At 32.8% G+C, this 25,838-nt stretch overlaps 1 protein-coding gene across 4 annotated transcripts in view; it reads left to right on the forward strand.

The window, feature by feature from the left end:
• Positions 1 to 4,150: 4,150 nt before the first annotated feature.
• Positions 4,151 to 25,838, forward strand: part of pparab (peroxisome proliferator-activated receptor alpha b) — a 70,592-nt gene continuing 48,904 nt past the window's right edge. For all 4 annotated transcript variants that reach the window (XR_012399899.1, XR_012399898.1, XM_009297698.5 and 1 more), the window contains exon 1: positions 4,151 to 4,330. The gene's annotated coding sequence lies outside the window, so the exon portion shown is untranslated. The remainder of the gene's footprint in view (positions 4,331 to 25,838) is intronic.

Raw genomic sequence — 25,838 nt, forward strand, 5'->3', positions numbered from 1 at the left:
GTCACCTTATTTATTTAGCGATTTATTTTATTTTTTTACTCGTGCTTGGAGGGAAAATCGAGCTTTATTATGAATCTTTTTTTATTTGACACATTTTGTACAACATTATCCGGTATGTCTGCTTCTCAGTGACATGCTGAATAATAACAGCTATAAAGTTTAATGTTTATTAGGCGTCATCATAACTCCGTAACCAGAGTCCATCATAATAGAGACACAGCGCCATCTATTGGACACTCTGTAGACTGATCATTCAGTTATATTCCCTATGGCCTATCAATAAATGTGTTAGTTTATCACAATACTTTAATATCTTTAGCTACTGTTAATATAGTTTAAAGCATTATTATTATTATTATTATTACTAAAATTGCAAATTACAAGACATAAGTGTGAATTATTACCACTTCAAATTGTATTTTGCTATTCAGTGTAGTTTGCTAATTTGTTTAATATTAGAATATTATTTGTATTATTTTCATATCATGTATAGATCTACTTAAACATTGTTATTTTATTTAATGATTGCGTGTGATATGGTCCCTTAGATTTGAGGATCCGTCTCTCTCTATATTAATATTCTATAAACATAAACACAGTCTGTCGATCTATCTATCTATCTATCTATCTATCTATCTATCTATCTATCTATCTATCTATCTATCTATCTATCTATCTATCTATCTATCTATCTATCTATCTATCTATCTATCTATCTATCTCTATCTATCTATCTATCTATCTATCTCTATCTATCTGTCTGTCTGTCTGTCTGTCTGTCTATATCTATCTATCCATCTATCCATCTATCTATCTATCTATCTATCTATCTACAATGAATACAATATGCTGCTATTGCGCTGGTCTGTAAATGAAGCATTGCTTGTTTCTGGTATTTTGTAAGCTACAGCTCGGCACACTTCATCTTCTGAAGAGAAGGGAAGATGTATTGTTAGGAAACGCTCTGAAAGTCCATGTTTCAGGACTGATTCCAGCTGTTTTCACCACGCTTGTGCAAGTGTATTTATTTCAGCAACTTCTTTTTTTTCCTGAAGATTCCTCGAACTCACCGTCCAGCTGCTTCATTGCGCAATATCCTGAAATAACTGTAAACTGGACACCAGGGCCTAAATTCAGGCCTTTTCTATTTACCTCTGTGTTCAGTGAATGAAGGAAACTCAAAAGGGTTGGAAAAAGTGGAGGATGAGCTGAAGATGACTTCTTATGTTTGAGTAAACTGTTCCTTTAAGAAGGGCGGCATGGTGGCTCAGTGGTTAGCACTGTGCCCTCACGGCAAGAAGGTCACTACACAGCAAAAAAATCAGTGTACATTTCACTCAATTTGAGTTTAACTTAACACTCCTTGGGTGTACATATGACTCCCTCCATTTTGGAGGTAAAATAACACTTTCTAAAGTGTAAAATTTGTACATTACTCAAAGAGTTTATTTTAACACCATAAGAGTTTATTCTAACATCAAACCGGAGTGGTATAGTTCGAGTCCCGGCTGGGTCAGTTGGCATTTCTGTGTGGAGTTTGCATGTTCTCCCCGTGTTGGTGTGGGTTTCCTCAGGGTGCTCCGGTGTCCCCCACAGTCCAAACACATGCACTATAAGAGGAATTGATGAATTGAATTGGCCGTAGTGTATGAGTGTGCATGGGTGTTTCCCAGTACTGGGTTGCAGCTGGAAGGGTATGCGCTGTATAAAACATATGCTGGAATCGTCGGTGGTTAATTCCGCTGTGGCGACCCCTCAAAATAAGGTACTAACTTAAAGTAAAATGAATGAATGAATGTCCCTTTAAGATTGTAGCCTACTTGTTCCATTATGAACTTCAGTACATCACTTTAATGACTTGTGTTCTGTACAGTAGTGCTTTCTGTCATGTATTCAAACACGTGTCGAGTCTTGGTTTCTCTCCAGTCCTCTAGTAGTCGTGTTCCTCCTCTACGTGACCGGCTCCGCGCTCCAGCTCGGGGCTGGCAGGGGTTTCTGGAGCTGGTCCACAGAAAGGAACTCAGATCACCTTCAGTCTCTGGAGAAACACTGCAAGAGTTCAGGATTTCACAAGTGCAGCTTCAGTCTGTCCTCGGAGAATGGAGCAACGGAGGAGCTGTTCTGCAGATTATTGCCTCATTGTGTGCAATAAAAGGCTAAATCATTATTGCACATGCTCTGAAAATTCAGTCATTCATTCATTTTTCTTCAGCTTAGTCCCTTATTTATCAGGGGTTGCCACTGCGGAATGAACCACCAACTTATCCAGCATATGTTTTAGGCAGCGGATGCACTTCCAGCTGCAATCCAGTAGTGGGAAACACCCATATACACACTCATTCACACTACGGCCAGTTTAGTTAATCAATTCCTCTATCGCACATGTGTTTGGATTGTGGGGTAAACCGGAGCACCCGAAGGAAACTCACACCAACACGTGGGTTTGTTGGCATTTCTGTGTGGAGTTTGCATGTTCTCCCAGTGGACATGCAAACTCCACACAGAAATGCCAACTGACACAGCCGGGACTTGAACCAGCAACCTTCTTGCTGTGAGGTGGCAGTGCTATCCGCTGAGCCACCGTGCTGCCCAATAATAATATATGTATTGTGTATATATATATATATATTCATTTTTTTATTGTTCATAGATTTATATGTAAAATATACATGGTTTTGTTTTAGATGCACAATATTCGATGGTCTAACACAGACTGTATAATAGCAATGAATGATGATGTTTGTGTGCTATAGCAGTATTATATCTGTGTGTGTGATGTGACTGAGTGCAGATCTGAGCACTGCTGGCCATTTGACAGATTATTTATACTCGTTTATAGCTCAAGCACACACTGTTCTGTCTAATAACCTTTTTTACTTTCAGGAAACTGTATAGCACAATAGAGAATACAGAAAATATATAATATATAATATAAAGTAATTCATTTACACAACTTCCACATAATGGAGAGAAGAATGGAGATTGGAGAAAAATAAATCAATAATAATAATTATATATATATATATCATCAGGTTTCGTGAGAAAACTCATCATATTTATGCAAGTGAATTAATTGTTTTAAGAAAATTATAAGAAAAAAAATTATTTTCTTGTTCTTGTCATCTGGGAGCTGTTTTTGAGGTTTTGTTTTTGATTAAGTAAATTTCATAAATTAATAAATGTAATAATTTAATAAATTAATATATATATATGTGTGTATATATGTGTGTATTTATTTATATATTTACTTATTTGTATATTTATGTATGTATTTATTTATTTATGTATTATTTTAGATATTTATTTATTTATTTGTGTATCATTTATATATTTATTTATTATATATTTATGTATTTATTTATTTATTTATTTATGCATGTATTTATACATTTATGTATTAATTTATTTATTCTTTTTATTTGTTTATTTTTATATTTATTTATACATGTATTTAGATATAAATTTATGTTTATATATATTTATTCATTTATATATTTATGTATTTGTTTATTTATTTGTTTATGTATGAATGTATTTATTTATATATTTATTTATGTATGTATTTACTCATTTATTTTGATATTTATTTATTTATGTATTTATTTATATATTTTGTCCGTATTTACTTATTTTTATATTTATTTATTTATTTTTTTTGTGTATTCACTTGTTTATTTATATATTTACGTAATTCTTTATTTCTTTATGTATGTATGTATTTATTTATTCATTTATTATTTTTTTATAATTATTTTTTTATTTTTAGTTTTTCCCTAAACTTGTCTGTGGTAAGATTTGGATATTGGAGTTTGATTTATTAAAACCTTATAAAACTTAATAAAGACGTGATATATTTTATTCTGTTTCACATAAGAAGTAATGCCATCAAACACCCTTTTGTTGTAAAATAGATATATTTAGTACACACTATTTACAATAATTATAATGATTATTTACAATAGCACCAATAAAGAAAAGGAAATCACAGACACCAAAACTAATCTGATCTGAGGATAGAAACGATAGATAGGCTCGTAATATAAACTCCTGTCCGCACCATGTCATCAGCAATCCCACGCGCTGATTGGCGGAGCCCTGAGGTGTGTCGGGGGGGTGTGTCCTTACGTCAGTGCGTCATGACGCCGTTTCCGGAGCTGCAGCTGCAGTTTGACAGCGGCGGAGGTGCGTCGAGTGTCGGCGGAGGTTATTATGCGTTTGTGGAAATGTTATAAATGATATTTGTCTGCAGTGAGCGGCGGACGGCACCGCTACCGGATCCTGGACGCCCCGAGACGCGATGTTTGACCAGCAGCGGCCGGTAAACCTAAAGGTGACTCGCGTTTGTTTGTGTTTGTCAGAGTCTGGAAGTGAAGTGAAGTGAAGATCAGAGCTGTGAACGCGCACATCTTCACATGCACTGCCTGACGCTGAGATCAACCTTTCTATTCTACTCTACTCTATTCTGTTCGTTTCTATTCTATTCATCCAGATTTGTTTTACATTTTTTTTTGATTCATTTCATTTTCTGATGGTCATTTGTGGTCTAGTTTGAAGTATTAAAGTTGTTAGGTTTTTATTAGATGCATTTGCACATTTAGTTCTATTCTATCTCTATTCTATTCTTTCAGTTTCATATTACTTTTAGCTTTATTTGACTTTATCTGTTTGGTCCATATTGTAGTATCATGTTGAGCTCTATTCAATTCTATTCTTTTCTATTCTTTCAGTAGTGATTTGTATTTTTCTGCTTCATTAATTCTGTTATCAACAGTTGTGGTCTAGTTTGAAGTATTAAAGTTAGAGTTGTTAGGTTTTTACTAGATGCATTTGCATATTTAGTTCTATTTTGTTAAATTCTATATTTCGTTCTTTAATTGTGATTTCTATACTGCTTTATTTTATTCTCTGGTGGTCATTTGTGGTTTAATTTATAGTATCAAAAGTGTTGGTATTTGCTTTTTATTAGGTGCATTTGCATATTGAGTTCTATTCAATTCTATTCTATGCTTTCAGTTATGTTTTCTTTTCTTTGTATCTTTATTTTTATTTATCTGTTTGGTCTATTTTTTACTATTAAAGTTAGTGTTGGAACTATTTGATTTCATTAGATGCATTTGTATTTTTTAGTTCTATTCAATTCTATTCTTTTCTGTGCTTTTTGTTGGGCTTTAGTTTCTTTTTTTTAGCTTTGTTTTAGTATGTGATGGTCTGTTTTGTAGTATTAAAGTTAATGTCAGTACTATTTGGTTTTTATTGGATAAATTTGCATATTTAGTTCTATTTTGTTAAATTCTATATTTCGTTCTTTAATTGTTATTTCTATACTGCTTTATTTTATTTTCTGGTGGTCAGTTGTGGTTTATTTTATAGTATTAAAGTTTTTTTGCTTTTTATTTGGTGCATTTGCATATTGAGTTCTATTCTATTCAATTCTATTCTATGCTTTCAGTTATGTTTTCTTTTCTTTGTATCTTTATTTTTATTTATCTGTTTGGTCTATTTTTTTACTATTATATTAGTGTTGGAACTATTTGATTTTATTAGATGCATTTGTATTCTTAGTTCTATTCAATTCTATTCTTTTCTGTGCTTTCTGTTGGGCTTTAGTTTCTTTTTTTTAGCTTTGTTTTAGTATGTGATGGTATGTTTTGTAGTATTAAAGTTAATGTTGGTACTATTTGGTTTTTATTGGATGAATTTGCATATTTAGTTCTATTCTGTTAAATTCTATTCTATTTCGTTCTTTAATCGTGATTTCTTTACTGCTTTATTTTATTTTCTGGTGGTCATTTGTGGTTTATTTTATAGTATTAAAGGGTTGGTATTTGTGTTTTATTTGGTGCGTTTGCATATTGAGTTCTATTCTATTCTATTCTATTCTATTCTATTCTATTCTATTCTATTCTATTCTATTCTATGCTTTCAGTTATGTTTTCTTTTCTTTGTATCTTTATTTTTATTTATCTTTTTCGTCTATTTTTTACTATTAAAGTTAGTGTTGGAACTATTTGATTTTATTAGATGCATTTGTATTCTTAGGTCTATTCAATTCTATTCTTTTCTGTTGGGCTTTAGTTTCTTTTTTTTAGCTTTGTTTTAGTATGTGATGATCTGTTTTTTAGTATTAAAGTTAATGTCAGTACTATTTGGTTTTTATTGGATGCATTTGCATATTAATTTCTATTCAATTCTATCACTTTGTGTTCTTTCAGTAGTGATCATATTTCTCAGCTTTATTTTTGTTATCGACAGTCGTGGTCTTTTTTATTGTATTATAGTCAGTGTTGTAACTATTTGAGTTTTATTAGATGGGTTTGCTAATTGAGTTCTACTCAATTCTATTGTTTTCTATTCTTTCAGTAGTGATTTGTATTTTTCTGCTTTGTTTCATGTTGTTATCAACAGTTGTGGTCTAGTTTGAAGTATATAAAGTTAGAGTTGTTAGGTTTTTATTAGATGCATTTGCATATTTAGTTCTATTCTGTTAAATTATATTCTATTTTGTTCTTCAATAGTGATTTCTTTACTGCTTTCTTTTATTTTCTGAGGGTCAGTTGTGGACTTTTTTAGAGTATTAAAGTGTCGGCATTTGATTTTTATTGGATGCATTTGCATGTTGAGTTCTATTCAATTCTATTCTGTGCTTTCATTTAGGATTTACTTTCTTTTTTAGCTTTATTTTAGTTTGTGATGGTCTGTTTTGTAGTTTTAAAGTTAGAGTTGTTACTATTTGGTTTTTATTTGATGCATTTGCATATTTAAGGCACGTTTTATTTAGTTATTTCTTCAGTTCTATTATGATCTATTCTTTCAGTAGTGATTGTATTTTTCTGCTTTATTTTGTTATCAACAGTTGTGGTCTGTAGTTTGTAGTGTTAAAGTTAGTGTTGGTGCTATTTGTTTTTTATTAGACGCATTTGCATATTAAGTTCTATTAAATTTATTTTTTTTGATTTGATTTTTCTGCTTTATTTTATTTTCTGCTGGTCAGTTGTGGTCTCGTTTGTAGTATTAAAGTTTGTATTGTTACTTTTAGGTTTTTATTAGCTACATTTGCATATTAAGTTCTATTTAGTTTTATTCTTTTCTGTGCTTTCAGTTGTGTTTTGATCTGTTTTGTATTAAAGTTAGTTTCTGTCGCTGTTTGGTTTGTATGAAATGCATTTGTATATTTAGTTCTATTCTGTACTTTCAGTTGTGTTTTATTTTCTTTTTAGCTTTTTTATGTTCTCATGGTCATTTGTGGTCTAGGTTAAAGGATTAAAGTTAAAGTGGTTCGGTTTTTATTAGATGCATTCGCATATTTAGTTTTATTCTATTCTTTCTGTTGTGTTTTATCTTCTTTTCTGCTTTACTTTATTTTGTGATGAAAGCTGTGGATTATTCTGTAATGTTAAATTTACGGTTGTTACTATTTGTTTTGTTATTAGATGCATTTGCATAATTAGTTCTATTTAATTCTATTTTCAATTCTGTTTTATTTCAGTTGTGTTTTTTATTCTTTATTGTTATGGACAGCAGTGGTTGATTTTGTAGTAATAAAGTTAGTATTTGGATTTTATTCTATGCATTTGCATATTTATCTACATTCTGCATTGTTCTATATTTCCAGTTGGGTTTTATTTTCTTTGTAGCTTCAGTTCAGTTTGTGACGATCACATTTGGACTATTTTGTAGTATTAAAATACTGTTTGAGTTTTTAATATATGTATTTGTCTATTGGATTCTACTCAGTTCAGCTTAACTCAATTATTTCAGTTGTTTTTATATTCTTTTCTGCTTTATTTTATATTATGAATTGTCAGTTGGGATTTATTTTTTAGTATTGAAGTTAGTGTTGGTACTATTTGGTTTTTATTGTGCACATTTGCATATTGAGTTCTATTCAATTCTATCACTTTGTGTTCTTTCAGTAGTGATCGCATTTCTCAGCTTTATTTTTGTTATTGACAGTCGTGGTCTCTTTTATTGTATTAAAGTCAGTTTTGTAACTATTTGATTTTTATTAGATGCATTTGCTAATTGAGTTCTATTCAATTCTATTGTTTTCTATTCTTTCAGTAGTGATTTGTATTTTTCTGCTTTTATTTTGTGAATTGTCACGGTGACCTGTTTCGTAGTATTAAATTAGATGCATTTGCATATACAGTTCTATTGTAGTATCTCCTATTCTATTCTATTCTATTCTATTCTATTCTATTCTATTCTATTCTATTCTACTCTTTTAGTTGTGTTTCATAGGACTAATATAAGATATATTATATATACTTGTACAGGATTTTGTGTTGTTGCTGTTTGGTTCTATTTTGGGCTATATTCCTCTTTATGTTTTATATTCTTTTCTGCTTTTTATTTCTATTCCACTTCTATTATTTTAGTTGTATTTTATATTCTATTCTACTTTATTTTATTTTGTTATGGACAGCTGTGGTTTATTTTGCATTGTTATAAAATATCTATTTTTTTTATTAGATTCATTCGCAAATTAAATTCTATTTTTATATTCTATTTTTTTTATAAATGATCAAAATAACAGGGCACTTTTAAATGTCCGAAAAACATTTAAAGCCATATTACACTTTTATTATATTATATAAAACAAGATCTTTTCCAGTTTGAGCCCTGTATATGATGTTTATTCTATTATTTCTTTTCTCTAATGTAGATGTTAATCAAGCACACCCTTAAACGAGTCAAAAGTGGAAGCTGAAGAAATAAGAAAATATCAACAATGCGGTTTTTGTTAATGGGTGTTCAGTTTTTATACAGTTCACATACAGTTTTTACAGATGTCCTCAGGCCTCTGATTGTAGATTTACAGGAGAATCTGTGTGTTCTCTTCCTGTCAATTGATTCAAAACTGTGGAGCAGTGTTTTCCAGCACTAACCGGGGGTTTTTGAGCCTGTCAGATGGTTTTGTTGACATTACGCCTTTAGATTTGAGAAGAGCAGGGATTTTTTCGCTCCTGTGGTGCGGCGAGTTACATAATATCACAGGTGTAGTGTCTGTGCGTTCATTAAATGCTCTGTTTATGACACTGCTTGAGCCTCTGGGTGGATTTACATAAAGACTATGAAGTAAAAGCTGATTTGTATGATTAAAAAAAATTGTTTCCTGTACAGACATCAGTGTTGTCCAAGCAATACATATTCCGCATTTTTGTGCACCAGGCCAGTAGATGGCGATATGACTTAAAAGTGATGACGTAAAAGAATAAATAATAAAATAAGCAGCGAATGTGGGTTGTTGCTTGATCAGATATGTTTGCGGCCCGATGTTAACGAGAGTTATTTATATTATTATTATTATTAAAAAAAATTTTATTCACATTTATTGTATTAACGTAAAAACGGTAGTTGTACCAAGTATTATTTATGTTATCTATTAAATTACCCAATAAATTGTATTTTTTAATGCCTACCCCAACCCTAAACCCAACCATCACAATACTGTAAAAATATTAATTATTTTTATACAGCGTCACAAAATAATGGAAATATATTGATGTGCATATCGCACTTCCGGCCAGCCGCGTGCAAATCCAATCTAGACGTTACCGCAAATATGGTACAAAAGTTACGCATTGTTGTTTTGATTCAACACGCACACATGCATGATGTCACTGTTACAGATTTTTTTAGCACAGTTTTATTATTAGCATACATTTAGAATCTCGTTTTCGAAAGTTTTTAGGCGCGCAAAACAACATTTTGATGTAAATAAAATGCCTAAAAATGCATTAAAAGCCACATAACATCTTTTTTATGGTAATCAAATTGTATGATTTGATTTTGCGCCATTAAAACTTTTATTAGTGTTCGTAATAAATCATCATTAATTAAATACAAATTATTAGAGAGCAGTATTTCATCACAATGCAATTGTAGCTTCAGTAATAACTTGTAATTTATTGCTTTTATTGTTTTTTTTTTTTTTACGTTTTATAAATTTTTATTTGAGTTTTTTGTTATTATTGTTATTATACCTTAAATTAAACTACATGTAATTTAGTATACGTAATTTAGTAATTAATATTATTAATTAAATAAACATTATTATAGAGTAAATTTGTTTTAGCACAATGCTTTTGTAGTTTTTATTAATAACTTATAATAACGGACAATAAATTACAGAAATTTACATTTCTGGTAAATTTCTGCAATTCCACTTCTGTTATTTTACTGTAAATTTCTGTAATTTAACGTTATTTTACCTTTTTTTTGGCAACCCAGCTGCCGGAAATAAACCGCAAAATTACAGATTTTTTTTATAGTGTACAATTAACAATTACAGTTTACAATTAAGCAACATGTAATTTAGTATTCATAAAAAATCATCATTAATTAAATACAAATGATTAGAGAGCAGGTTTATTTTAGTTTGATCATAATGTTTTTGTAGTTTCTGTTAATAACTTAAAAAAGTTTTTATTTTAATATCATATATTTTATATTTTTATATAGGAAAAACTATCATAATGTTGTGGTGTGTTTTGGGTAGTTTTTATTAGTTTATGGCTTTTCCGTTTTATTAATTTAAATTTTAGCTTTTGTTATTATTATACCTTAAATTAAACTACATGTAATTTAGTATTCATAATAAATCATCAATAATTAAGTAAACATTATTGGAGAGCAGATTTATTTTAGTGTTAGCACAATGCTATTGTATTATTTATTAATAACTTGTAATTTATTGCTTTTATTAGTTTTTTTTAACATTTATTTATTTCTATTTGAGTTTTTTGTTATTATTTTTATTATACCTTAAATTAAACTACTTGTAATTTAGTATTTATAATAAATCATCTTTAATTAAATAAACATTATTACAGAGTAAATTTTTTTTTAGTTTTATCACAATTTTATTGTAGTTTTTATTAGTAACCTATAATATATTGTTTATATAAGTTTTTTTTTCATTGTATTGCTTTTACTTGAGTTTTTTTGTGTTATGATACCCTAAATTAAGCAGCATGTCATGTAGTATTCATAATACATCATCATTAATTGAATAAGCATTATTAGAGAACAGATTTGTTTTAGTTTTATATTTTGCTTTATTAATAACTTGAAAAAGTTGTTATTTTAACATTATACATTGTTATTTTTATATGGTAAAATTGTTCATAATTTTGTTGTGTTTTGTTTTTTTTTGTAGTTTTTATCAGTTTTGGGTTTTTATGTTTTACTAATTTTTATTCAAGTTTTAATTTTTATTACATGTGAAATTAAACTATATGAAATTTAGTATTTGTAATAAATCATAAATAATTAAATCAACATCATAACATAACTTGAAGACGTTTTTCTTTTAATATTATATTGTTATTAATATTATATTATTATATTGCTATTAGTATTATTTTATATTATTATATTGCTATTAATATTATTTTATATTATTATATTAGCTAAAATATAAACTCTTTTGTTGTGTTTTGGGTAGTTTTTATTAGATTAAAATTTTTTACATTTTATTAATTTTATTACAACTTTCGTTATTATTTTACATGTTTTACTTCATTATATTTTGTTATAATTGTATACTCTTAAGATGAATATTACATAATTTAAAAGTCTTCAAAAATGATGTCTGATGAAATCTTGAGTCAAGTTCAAGTTGTAATTACTAATACTTTTATTTTAAAATGTTTATAATTTTGTTGCACCTTTGGGTAGTTTTTTTATTAGTTTTTTATCATTATTTTTTAATTTCAGTTTTCATTATTATCATACCATAAATTAAACTACACATGATTGTTTTATTTAACTATAATGTGTTGTAATTGTACTTTATCTGGTATATTACACAATTTAAACACTCTAAGTATGATGAAATATTGATTTAAATATCTGTGTAATTACTGATACTATTATTTTACCATGGTACCACTAGAGTACATTTAATAATAGTCTAGTTACACCATATGATCATCTATTGCCTAATATTTCCAGTTAATCCCTTTTTCCACTAAGCGAGCCCTTTTTGCTGTGTCAGCTGTTTGAGCAGGCATTTAAGAGCTCCTCAGCGTCCCGCAGGTTTCCTCTAATCTGCGTTTACTGCACTGTTTTTCTCCCAGACCTGCTGTAATTTACTCTGAAATCCTCTCTCAGAGCACACATGCCATGTTAAGACTGCCTTCTTCAAATATTCCCCATGATAAAGCCGCTCGCAGTGTTATCTGGTAGATTGCTTGTGCTTCTAATGTGTTTGCATTGTTGCAGCGGAGAGTTTACTGCATGATAAGTGACTGGGTTTAGAGATAGACTGATAATTGCTATGATATTGAGGCGTTTGGGCGCTTTTTTTGATGCAATTCCAAGTTAAAGGTGCTGTGTGTAAGTCAAAGACTCTAAATATTTCAGAAACATGCTCAGTGAACATTCTTGTTTGTATGAAAATCAATGCTGATGTCAGAAATTTTGCTTTGTTTTTGTTTGTCTTTGTTTTGGTCATTTAACTCACTCAGTGCCTGTTAAGCCAATTATATTTCAGCACCCGAGTTGCCTTGGTGGAAATCAGAGAATTTCATTCATTCATTCATTCATTCATTCATTCATTCATTCAGAAAGACTCTCAAAGCATGCACCCGTGACTGAAATTGGACCTCCGGTGGACAGTAGCAGACTCCGAAATGAGATGCAGATTCAGAGTTCCACATGAGGTGGTTATTAATTAGCAAATAATATCAATATCACAAGCGTAAACATTAGGTGGGCAGGTTACATTGTAACCCTGTGTCCTAACACAGGTTGTGGGGGGGGAAGATATCTTATTTTCACATCCCAATGTTGACAGGGATGTTCCTGGACAGCGAAAATGCCTGTTACAACAAACACAACAAGTTTTTCTCTTGTATAAGCGGAAACACAAGCAATGCAAAGTTTTGACTGCCTAGCTACTGATGGTAACTTTTCATCATCCACACCGTTATGTCAGCAGTCAATCACCTAAATTAGTAAAACATTAATAGTTAAATAAACACACACATTCAGTTACAGTGAAAACAGCATGTTTCTGCAGTAGCTTAAATAAATCTTAAACATTAAAAATGCTTTTACATCAGCTGTATTTACAAGTATAGCCTGTTAATAGCCTAATAATAAACTTTGTTTAATAAGAAATGATCAAAAACTGCTTATTTTTACATTGCACGATGCTCCAAAACTGTATTAAAAACACAGTTAACTCCCAAAACACCGTTAGCTCATTTAATGTGAATGCGTTGATGAAAATCTTAAACAGTATCTGATTATTTAACTGCATTTTGTAGCTCATAGAGGCTATTTTTAATTGCAGGGAGCAAAAGAAACCAACAAACATCCCGACTTCTGCCAGAAAAGACAAACATGTTGATTTTTCTCCAGAAGAATGGTTAACAATTAATTTTCCTTCAAACCATTGTACATTTTTACAGGGAAAAAAAAAACTTTCTTTGTTTTACAATTATTGGTTTCGTTTTATTTTACATTAAAATATAATATTATACGTTATAATAAAATAAAGTTGTTAATTCTGTTCAATTTGTTTTTTTTTTATATATAAAAAACACTACAAAAAGTACCCATAAGAGAACCGTTAAAGTACCGAACAGATAAGTGGTATTAATAAAAGTAGTAATACCGTTAAAACCTTAACGATACCCGGGGTGGGTGATAAGTGAGTTTGCACCAGACGAAACACGACAGAAATGCCAATACAGCCATCATTCAGTACCACAGAATAGTGCACTCACTGCACTCCAGCCAAATGCTAAGGTTTATACTCTAATTAATACATATTAAACCTCTTTAACATGATTAAATGTAGATGCTGAATTACTGATATGTGTTGGCTTGCACAGTTCTAAAGTTCAATCTCAAACGGTTATTTTCCAGATCAGAGGTGAACTATCTGCTGCTGCTTTCAGTAGTATGGCAATAAATCCCATGTAAAATGGCATTCAGACTCGCATTATTATCATCAAACACTGAATAAAGCACATGAGCTGTACATTATTGTCAGTTTTCTATTCTTCAGCTGAGAGAAATACAAGCAGTTTCTAATATATCAATTTGAGGTGTTGGTTAGGAGAAAAACTCTTTTAATATGGAAATATTCCCTCTATCGTGGGTTGTTGCTTTTATATAGAACAGGATTTAAATCAGCCTTAAGGCTCGACAGTCAGGCTCGTTGCTTTTGGTGTTCAATCTGGCAACCTGCACGTGTGTTTTGAACCAGGGGTGCAATACCTAGTTCAACCACTGGGTGTCAAACTTACATACTGAACCTTTAAAGAAAGTCATATATACATTTTATTTATGCAATTATCTTATATAGAAAATATATTTGTAAAGAGTTTCATATAAAAATATATTTTATTTTTAAATAATTTTTCAAAATTATTCGCCCCTCATGAATATTTTTTATTCGGCTTTATTCTGTCTAAAGGAAAGAAGAATTTCTTTGTAATTTCTAATCATAATAGTTTTAATAACTCATCTCTAATAACTGATTTATTTTCTCTTTGTCATGATGACAGCACATAATATTAGACTAGATATTCTTCAAGACACTAGTGTTCAGCTTAAAGTGACATTAAGGCTTAACTTCATTAGGGTAAAGTGGTAAATTAGGCAAGTCATTGTATAACAGTGGTTTGTTCTGGAGACAATCAAATATTGCTAAAGGGGGCTGATAATATTGACCTTAAAATGGTTTTAAAACGATTAGAAACTGCTTTAATTGTAGCTGAAATAAAACCAAAAAGATGTTCTCCAGAAGAAAAAGTATTATAGGAAATACTGTGAAAAATTCCAGAATCTGTTACACAAAATTTGGGAAATATTTGAAGAAGAAAACAAAATTGACTGGAGGGCGAATAATTCTGGCTTTAACTGTACATGCCGTCCAATTTTTTGTTCATTTCAGTTCATAATGACTGATGTTTCACAGTTTTCTGATGGTAGAAATGTAGGGCTGCACGACTGGTTGTTCGAGTTGCGGTTAAACTCTGCAACACCGCATAAATCCTCTACACAAAACACTCCAGAAAAACTTGTAGTTTTCATCAACTAATGTTGTAAATGTGTGTCTGGCTCTTTAATGTTTTATTTAAGTAAAGTAAATATAAACAGCCTGCGGGACTGGTGCTTAAATGACTGAAACACACACACACTCACACACACACACACACTGCTCGAAGCACAGGCCCCCCATAAAGTTGCATAACCGGAAGTTCTGCAAGGGTCTCGGAGTTCACCTTGTGTTTTCATAGTTGTGTTGACCTGCTTGTTGCTGCAGGTTTCTGTCTTGTTGACATCTGTGGATTATTTTAATGTGCATTTACAGAACATATTCTTCATTTATTAATATCACACCATCTTAAAGAGACAGTGCACCCAAACATCAGTATTTACTCGCGCTCAAAAGAAGTTCTCAAATGACTTCCTATTGTCGAACACAAAACAAGATTCATTCATTGATTTTCCTTCAGCTATTTATCTGGTGTTACCACAGCGGAATGAACCACCAACTATTACAGCATGTTTTACACAGCGGATGCCCTTCCAGCTGCAGCCCTGTACTGGGAAACACCCATACACTCTCGCATTCACACACACACACGCTCATACACTACTATGGTCAATTTAGTTCATCCAACAAAACAAGATAGTTTGAAGAATGTTAAAAATGCAGCCAGACTTCCATAGTAACAACAAAACAATACTATGGAAGTCAATGGCTGTTTTTTCTCCAGCATTCTTTAAAATATCTTCCTTAGTGTTCAGACTAACACAGAAAGTCAGGTTTGGGAAAAGTCAGTAAATAATGACAGAATTTTCATTTTTGTCTCTTTAATTAGTGTAAGTAGTCCAAAATAAAAGTTTGTTTTGACTTAAGATAGATATGTGTGTATTATATATAGGTATATATGTACATTTTGGATGTGATTAATGGTGATTAATCTTTGCCCTGCACTATTCATTTTATAATTCAAATTTAAATGATTTACAGTAGGGAAAATAAGTATTAAACACGTCACCATTTTTCTTAGTGAACATATTTCTAAAGCTGCTGTTGACTTGAAATTTCCCGCGGATGTTGGTAACAACCAAATAAATCCATATATGCAAGAAAACAAATCTAATTGGTTTACAAACTATGTTCTGTGTCATAAAATGAAATGACACAGGGAAAAAAAAGTATTAAACAGATGAAGAAAGGGAGGTGTAGAAAGGCAGTGAAAGCCCAGACAGCCCAGACAGCTGCTGAAATCTCTACCCCGGCTTGTTGTGATTAAGTACCCCTATATACGTTTCTGGAGTGCCAAACATGTCCCAGGAGCTACAATTTTTATGTTTTTTTTTTTTTTTTTTTTTTTACGAATCCACAAGAGGCCGTTTTATATGTTTTTTAGATCTTAAATTTCTCTCGGGAGTGCCATTCACACCTGCTGTTCTCACGTAAATCTACCAAAGGTCGCTTTCGACTGACTGACTCACTGATTGACCAACCAATAAATCCCTACGTTTTCAGAATGAGCCTATGTTGGAAAACTCTCAGTAGTTCTTCAGCAACCCGCTGCCCTTCCTCAGTGTAAATGAAGATCAGCTGCTTCAGTTCAACATCTACATTAGCAGGAGGATGAAGATGGGCATTTCAGCAAGACACAGCCGAGGAGACTCTCAGATGCTTTCAGAAAAAGTAAATCAAGCTGTAGAATGGCCCAGCCAATCACCTGATCCGAACCCTATCAAAAATACAAAATGAAGCTCAGATTTGATAGGAGAGACCCACAGAAGCATCAAGATTTTGACACTGTGAGAAACTCCCACCTGAGCAATGCATGTGACTTCATTCTCTACATGAGAGCCGTCTTTAAGCTGCAGCAGCAAACAAGCCTTCAATATAAAGTATTAAACACATTTCAGTAGTTCAGTGCTTTCTCCTTGTGTCATTTCATTCTTATTATTACACACAACAATTTTTCCGTGTTCTTAATTAATAAAATGTTTGTATTGTTTGTGTTTTTACCAATATCTGCTTCAATTTCATGTCAGCGGCTTTTTCAGAGATATCATTCAGCCACAAACCAGGAGAAAACGTTTTAATGTAAATGGTGATTCCCAACCTACCGCTTCTATATATACCCAAAATTATATATATATATATATATATATATATATATATATATATATATATATATATATATATATATATATATATATATATATATATAAATGAAAAGCAAACAGGCTCAGATCTAACACAACATCAGCTCCAAATGCATTAACAAAACACAAATCTGTATATTTATATATATAAAATAAATGAACAAATAAGTAATATGTTCTATAATGTAACACCAGGAAAAAACATGACAATGTGTTTGTATATATATGGAATTTTGAATCGCTCATGTGAGGTAACTAGGTATGCGACGATTAACCGGTTTCACTATTAACCGTGATTTAATTCGTCACGGTTAATTAATCATAAAGGCTTCTCAACACTGCGTTTCTGCACAGAACAAAACTGCAGCAACTAAACGAAGTTATGCCAACTGTGCAATAGTTTGTACACCAAGACTAATAACCACGCACACTGGACTGACTATGACTGGGGCTATTAACTAAGGCAAGCTCGTGCAAGTTCGTTATTTCCAATGGAGGGACGCGCACGCAACGCAACACACTCACGATTTTCAGGTGCACCTAATTGAGATGACGGGGCTTTTGTGAATTGCAAACGGCTAAAGTTTGAGCAAGAAGCAATGAAAAGTACAGATTTGCAAACCCACTTAAAGTTACAAATAATGGCGCTGATGAGAGCGATCATGTGGCGAATGCTAGCCGAGATCAACCGAGTGTTTTCGGAGAGAGTGCTGAAAGACTCAAGCCTCTTTCACACCGCAAGCGTGAGCAGACCGTGTTTTTTTGGCGTCCATGTTAACACATTAGAGCTTTCATACTGCACACAGAAGCAGTGCGTCAGCACAAGATATGAGCGTCGTTGAAGCAGCAGTGACCCGATAGTTTCCCCGCTGGGTCTATTTTTGCCGGTGCATTGATAACGACCAATAACACATTGAATGAGCAATTTTATCCAATAAATGCATCAATAATACCCCCTGATTTTTTTATATTCAAATAAATGAACTTAAACGATTAGAACGGCAACAAATATTTAGTTGGACCCAAACTACAAAAAACAAAAATTAAAACAATTTAGTTTTAAACTAGTGGGGTTTTGAAATCAATTAATGCAAATAATCAAGATAATCATCAAACCGTGATTATTTCTTAGACTATAATCGTACAACCAAATTTAATAATCGTTGCATCCCTAGATGTAACCTAATGCAATTGACGTTTTAAGCCCATTGACACTCAAAACGCAACTAACCATAATTATTTAGTAACCAGGTACATCGTCAGACATGTAACAGATAATACTGTCATAAAATCGTTACGTAATCTTTTATTATTCTGTGTATATTGCGCAAAAACTGATCGTGAATGACACTCTTTATTACAGTCGATTACTAAACGGATGAATGAATGTGTTGAGTTCTGTTGATTTAGCTGTGATGTTGACTTCAACGGATTTAGCAGTAAACATGCACAAACATTTGACCGCAGAAAGCAATGGCCAATCAGAAGCCGCATATTAAGCAACAGTGCCAACCTCATGCCATCACATATGTGATTGAGTGTCTTTTAAGTAACTATCACACATGTCAGGACGTGCGCTGCTGTCTTCTTTCTCTTTCTGCTGTGTTTTCTCGCTCTCCTACACTACATGTTAGCATAAAGCTCCTGTCTCTTTCCCAATGACTTTCGTTCTGCCGTCTGAAATCTGAGACGTCAAAATGGACGCTTTTTCTTTGTTTTTTTTCGCTAAAAGAAAGGGAATGTTCTCACTTTGTCTGTTTATTTGGCTTAAACAGGATTTTCAGGTTTGATCGACTAGTTTTTCTGTCCTATCCGCCTGTTGGCAGCTCCTTAAATGTTAACATCTTTGACTATGGGGATGTTTTATATATATGAATGCTTCAACCAAATGTCTTCAGCCTTTAAACTCCGTCTATCACAGTGATCTAAGGTTTGTTACAGGCTGTGTGAGACTTACTCACCATTGTGGATTGTATGCCAAAGCTGAGTGGCGTTCTCTGAATGTAAGAAGGTTCACACACTGGATGACTCTGGTCTACAAGGCTCTTCTGGCACTGGTGCCTTCATACCAAAGTTCCCTCCTTCATAATTCTAAAAACCAGCATACGTTCAAGTGAATCTCATCATTTGACTGTTCACCGGGTTCGAACTGAAATAGGAAAGCGAGCCTTTAGTCATGCCGCCTCCTAATCCTGGCATGCTCTTCAGTCCACACTAAAAATGTCCCACTTACATTGTTTCGCTCTATCCTTTTAAACAAACAACAACAGTCCATTTCTCAATGTATGTGTTTTTTTAAAATATTGTAATGTGGTATAGCTGAACAACCACAGCCATGTCACCCTGCAGCCCAGAACCGGTTACTCACTGAAGCTAAGCAGGGCTGAGCCTGGTCAGTACCTGGATGGGAGACCACTAGGGAACACTAGGTTGCTGTTGGAAGTGGTGTTAGTGAGGCCAGCAGGGGGTGCTCAACCTGTAGTCCTAATGCCCTAGTAAAAGTGAAGAGGACACTACACTGTCAGTGAGCGCTGTCTTTCGGATGAGACGTTAAACCGAGGTCCTGACTCTCTGTGGTCATTAAAAATCCCATGGCACTTCTCGTGAAAGAGCAGGGGTGTAACCCCGGTGTCCTGGCCAAAGTCCCTCTATCGGCCCTTACGATCATGGCCTCCCAATCATCCCCTTCCACCAAATTGGCTCGATCACTGTCTCTCCATTCCACCAATAGCTGGTGTGTGGTGAAGCGCACTGGCGCCGTTGTCCTGTGGTTGCCGTCGCATCGTCCAAGTGGATGCTGCACACTGGTGGTGGTGTGGAGAAAACCCCCCTCATGATTGTGAAGCGCTTTGGGTGTATGGCCATACACAATAAATGCGCTATATAAATACACATAATACACATAATTTTATATTATCTTAATTTTCTATTTGTTATTAATGTTATTAATATTATTATTGTTTCTTTTCTTAAGTCGTGTGTTGCCGACCTCTTGGACAGGTCACCCTTGTAAATGAGATCTTGATCTCAATGGGTTTATATCTGGTTAAATGAAGAAGCATATCTACATTTCAAAGACTTTCAGAGTAGCGTTAAAAGCTTACGTCAACTCCAGTGATCAAAAATGACGATAGAAATCTTTAGGATATTACAGGAGATTCTAGTTCAAACAAGTGCTGCTATTTTAAACATTCAATCAATCACAATTAAACACTTTAGGAAGTATCATTATTGCAATGGTTAACAACAACATCGCACATTTTGCCAGTTCTTATTTGTTTCGATAATATATTAACTAGTTTTAATTTAACTAAAATTATCGATTTTAGAAAGCATAATTTTACCGAGACTGCACTATTAAAGGTGATTTCTGATGTGCAAACGCAATCTCATGGCAGTTTTTAACTTTTTGATGTAGTGGCTAATTCGTATGAATTCGTACAATCTAATTCGTACAATTTAGTATGTCTTGCTCATCAGCCAATGACGGTTGGGGTGGGGTTGGGTGCCACGCCTCCTTTTTAAAATTGTATATTATCGTATGACAGAACTCGTATGAATTAGCCACTGAACTGACAAGAAATAAGAAGTGTGAAACTCAAAACGCAACTAACCATGATTAATTAGTAACCAGGTACATCGTCAGACATGTAACAGATAATACAGTCTTAAAATCGTTACGTAATCACAACGCTTTTATTACTCTGACCGAGTTTATATTGCGCAAAAACGATGGTCTGATTGTAAATGACACTTTTTATTACAGTCGATTACTAAACGGATGAATGAATGTGTTGATTTAGTGGCTAATTCGTATGAATTCGTACAATGTAATTTGTACAATTTAGTACGATTTGCTCATCAGCCAGTGACGGTTGAGGTGGGGTTGGGTGCCACGCCTCCTTTTTAAAATCGTATATTATCGTATGACAGAACTCGTACGAATTAGCCACTAAACTGGCAAAACGTAAAATACTTGCGTTTCCTCGTGAGATCAGGCTGGATGTGCTGGGGCGACATGGTGGCTCAGTGGTAAGCACAGCAAGAAGGTCACTGGTTTGAGTCTCGGCTGGGTCAGTTGGCGTTTCTGTGTGGAGTTTGCTTGTTCTCCTCGTGCTCCGGTTTCCGCCACAATCCAAACACATGCGCTATAGTGGAATTGATTAACTAAATTGGCCATTGTGTATGATTGTGTGTGTGAATGAGTGTGTTCGGATGTTTTCCAGTACTGGGTTGCAGCTGGAAGGGCATCTGCTGTGCAAAACATATGTCGAAATAGTTGGCGGTTCATTCCACTGTGGTGACTCCTGATAAATAAACGACTAAGTCGAAGGAAAATGAATGAATGACTGACATCATCCAATCAGATCACTTCGCTTGTCAGATCAGAGACTTTTGCTGGTTCCCTTTAGGTCTAAGATGAAATGATTGGCTGCTCCTGTAGCCGCTCCTCAACTTTGGAACTATTTTACTGCCTTTTGAACATGTAGCTTGTTTGTTTTTTTATTGTGTCAATTTTTATTTGTTTTAATTTTCGTTGTTTGGTTTTTAGTTATTGTTAAGCACATTGGTCAGCTTGGGTTGTTTTTAATTGTGCTATATAAATAAGTTGTTATTGTTGTTATAGTAGGCTCTATTAATATGGCTTTTTGACAAGTGGACGACTCCAAATACAACTATAACTGGTGTCTAAATCATTTTAAGCTTGTCCACATTTGATCAAGATAAATTTCCATCTACTGACTGAGCACATGATCATTATGGCACACCAAAACAAAGCACACTTTCCTACGTTGTACTGTAGGATTATGGTTGTATTTGTGGTTGGTATCAACATCGCTTTTGTTTGCTGTTTTCCTGCTCGTTTGTAAGCTGTAAGTTATACTGCGCTTTATTGCAAAAAAAAAAAAAAAGAGTGGAAGGTCTTGCAAAATCTGAGCACTGTATTAATATTAATATACTACTATTTTTTAGGAATGTCAAATTGTATTTATTTATTTATTTTATTTTTATTTATTTATTTTTGAGTATGCGAGTAGTATACAAAATGAACCCGTTAGCCAGCACTCACTTTCGAGGATTTACACCTCCTGACTGATATGAACAGTTCTTGAGCCCAGTAATGTAATGTAATGTATTTTTTATTTAGTGCCATGTCAGCAACCAAGGCTATCTTTCAACCGTAAATATACAATTTAACAATCAACAAACAAAACAAAAACATAAATTAAATAAGATTTTTTGTGTTAATACATGATAAAAATTCTAAAATCTTTTCTGGTTTCACTTTGTCAAAAATTTGTCAAGTCCAGTAAAATATGTTTTACAGTAATAGGAGTTTTGCAGCACAAACACTGAGTAGGGTTTTCACCTTGGAGCAAAAAACCATGTGTTATATTCTCGTATGCCCAATACGACACCTGGTAAAAACTAATCAAATCGATTCTTAAAATGTCTTAAAATTCTGTGTGAAACTTCAGGTTGGATTTCATGTAATTTATTGTTTTCTAATGCAGCCCATTCCTTTTGCCACTTGTTTAAAATGTAAGCGTTGATAAAAGGTTTCATCTCTGACGGAGGAATTTGGCATTTGTTCACTACTTGCTTCAAAGCATCTTTAGCAGCTGCATCAGCTCGCTCATTGCCTGAAAGTCCGACATGTCCTGGAACCCAGCAAAAAAATGATGTGATGAAACTGATTTTGTAGTTGGTGAACTTTAGTTAAAATATTATCAATCAAAGGATGATCATTCGTTGAAGATTCCATAACTTGCAGGCATGATTTAGAGTCTGTAAAAATGATGGATTTCTTTTGTTGTGCATTTTCTATATACTCCAATGCTAAACGTAAAGCGCGGGCTTCAGCTGTGAATATGGAGCATTCTTTAGGCAGACTGATTTCTTGAGCCCAGTAAGCTACAAACACAAATTAGATGTCATTAGAAAGAAGATGCTTTGTCTTCTTCATGCTCAAAAATTTCAGAAAAAGTCAGAATTATTCGCCCTCCTTTGAATTATTTTTCTTTTTTTAAATGATGCTGAACAGATTCCGGAAATTTTCACAGTGTTTTCTATAATATTTTTTCTTCTGGAGAAAGTCTTATTTGTTTTATTTTGGCTAGAATAAAAGCAGTTTTTAATTTTTTTAACACCATTTTAAGGTCAAAGTTATCATCCCCTTAAGCAATATTAGTTTTGGATAGTCTACAGAACAAACCACTGTTATACAATGACTTGCCTAATTAGCCTAACTTTACCCTAATTAACCTAGTGAAGCCTTTAAATATCACTTTAAGCTGTATAAAAATGTCTTAAAGAATATCTAGCCTAATAATATTTACTGTCATCATGACAAAGATAAAATAAATCAGTTATAAGAAATGAGTTATTAAAACTGTTATGATTAGAACTGTGCTGAAAACACCAACAACAGGCGCTATGGCAAAATCACGCCACTACAATATTAAGCTCGTTCTCCTCGTTTTGCGGGTTCTCCTGCGTCAAACGTGCAAAAACGCTCAATTTGTGCCTCTTCATTCGCACAAATCGTTCTGCAGGATGTCTATTTGTGCCTTTGCGTTGACTTAACATATAAATCCCTCACGCTTAATATATCGTCCATGTCTAGTGTGAACGTAGTACTTCAATTAACAAATAATGTTTTACATTTTTAGACAGAAGAAGTTACACTTGCACTAAAATAGTAATAAAAAATTAATTAAAGAAATAAAAATTTTTATCTAACCTGTAACTAAATATGCACTAAATATGTAAAAATTATGTTAAATTATATAGTTTTTCTCCAATATTTTTATACTTTGAATCAATGAAAAAATTGTGTATTTACTTGTCATTTAATTATAGATTTTTAAAATACTTTTATATTTCACATCATTTCAGAAAATACGTTTACGTTTTATACATTCAGTACATTGTGAGTTCCCCTAAGTTACATAAATGTTTATAATATATAATATTAATTACATTAATAAAATGATATTTTTATATGAAAAAGGCGATTGAATTTTTAAATTGAAGCATGCTTTTTCAATCATTTTCCACCTAAATGTATTCCTTTCATGCTTTCAGATCAATATTTTAAATCAGCTGCTTAAAGAACTAAAGAAAATCCACACAATCACACTGATCTAAACATACAGGTATACAGTTGAAGTCAGAATTATTAGCCCAAATGTTTGAAAACTCTCAAATATTTCCCAAATGATGTTGAACAGATTCAGGAGTTTTTCACAGTATTTCCTATAATATTTTTTCTTCTGGAGAAAGTCTTATTTGATTTATTTCGGCTAGAATAAAAGCAGTTTTTAATTTTTTTAAAAAGCATTTTAAGGTCAATATTATTAGCCGCCTTAAGCATTATTTGTTTGATAGTCTACAGAACAAACCACTGTTATACAATGACTATTTACCCTAACTAACTTAATTACCCTAGTTAAGCCTTTAAATGTCTCTTTAAGCTGTTTAGAAGTGTCTTGAAGAATATCTAGTCTAATATTAATTACTGTCATCATGACAAAGAGAAAATAAATCAGTTATTAGAGATGAGTTATTAAAACTGTTATGATTAGAAATGTGTTGAAGAAATCTGCTCTCCATTAAACAGAAATTTGGGAAACAAAATATATGCAGGCGGGCGAATAATTCTAGCTTGAGCTGTATATTATGCATTCATTGCAGCATCAGCACATTGTTTTTGAAGAGACCTGTTGAAGATACTGAAAGCTCATTGCGGTTTGGCAGGTATATCTGTAAACCCAGCGACAGACGGAAAGACAGACTTGACTTAATTGATCCCCGAAGGGAAGTTCAGTTTAAGCCAGCGCAGAGCAGTTTTAGACGTGTCACTTCCTGCGCTTTGACCTGATCTGCTGCAGGTTTAATCTCAGAGGACAGACGATACTGAAGCTGAGTTTGCTGCTTAGGTCTGTCTGACAGCGACTCTAAATGTCCATCACACTAAATGAGCGAGTCAGTGACAGACAAACCTGCAAGCGGATCAGGAGAGATTGGGAGCTAATGACACTATCTGACAAAAGTCTTGTCGCCTATCCAAGTTTTGGGAACAGCAAATAATAAGTTGACTTCTAGTTGATGATTTAGTATCAGAAGTGGTTTATATGAAAGGCAAAGGCCTTTAGATTACACTTATTTGAGCACAATAAAATCTGATCATGTCTTGATTGTTAATGATTTGATCAGGACAGTAAGCTCTGACTCTGTTTAGACTAAAGTCTTGTCATTAACAGAAATAATGTCCAGTATAGAATATAAAGTCCTGCTGCAGTGGAGACAGAATGAATATCGTGTCTGACTCCATCATGAGCTTGGAGGACTGCATCCATACATCTCTGACATGACTCAAATCACTGATTAATAAAGTCATCTGGAATGAAGAAGAAAGCCTTCCTGCAGGACTCCCAGAGCTCACCAAGAGTCTTTGTGTTCATCTTCAACACCTCCTCCTTCATCTTACCCCAGACATGCTCAATAATTTTCATTTCTGGTGACTGGGCTGGCCAATCCTATAAATAATAACAATAAATGTTGCTGCAAGGTAACTAGAACAAAACAAAGTGACATTTTTAAGTCATTTTAGACTTTTAAAGTATCACACAGGATCCTTAGCAGGACATATTTGCATATGTAGATGTGTTTTT

The sequence above is a fragment of the Danio rerio genome, chromosome 25, assembly GCF_049306965.1.
Source record: "Danio rerio strain Tuebingen ecotype United States chromosome 25, GRCz12tu, whole genome shotgun sequence".
In the NCBI taxonomy this organism is placed as follows: domain Eukaryota; kingdom Metazoa; phylum Chordata; class Actinopteri; order Cypriniformes; family Danionidae; genus Danio; species Danio rerio.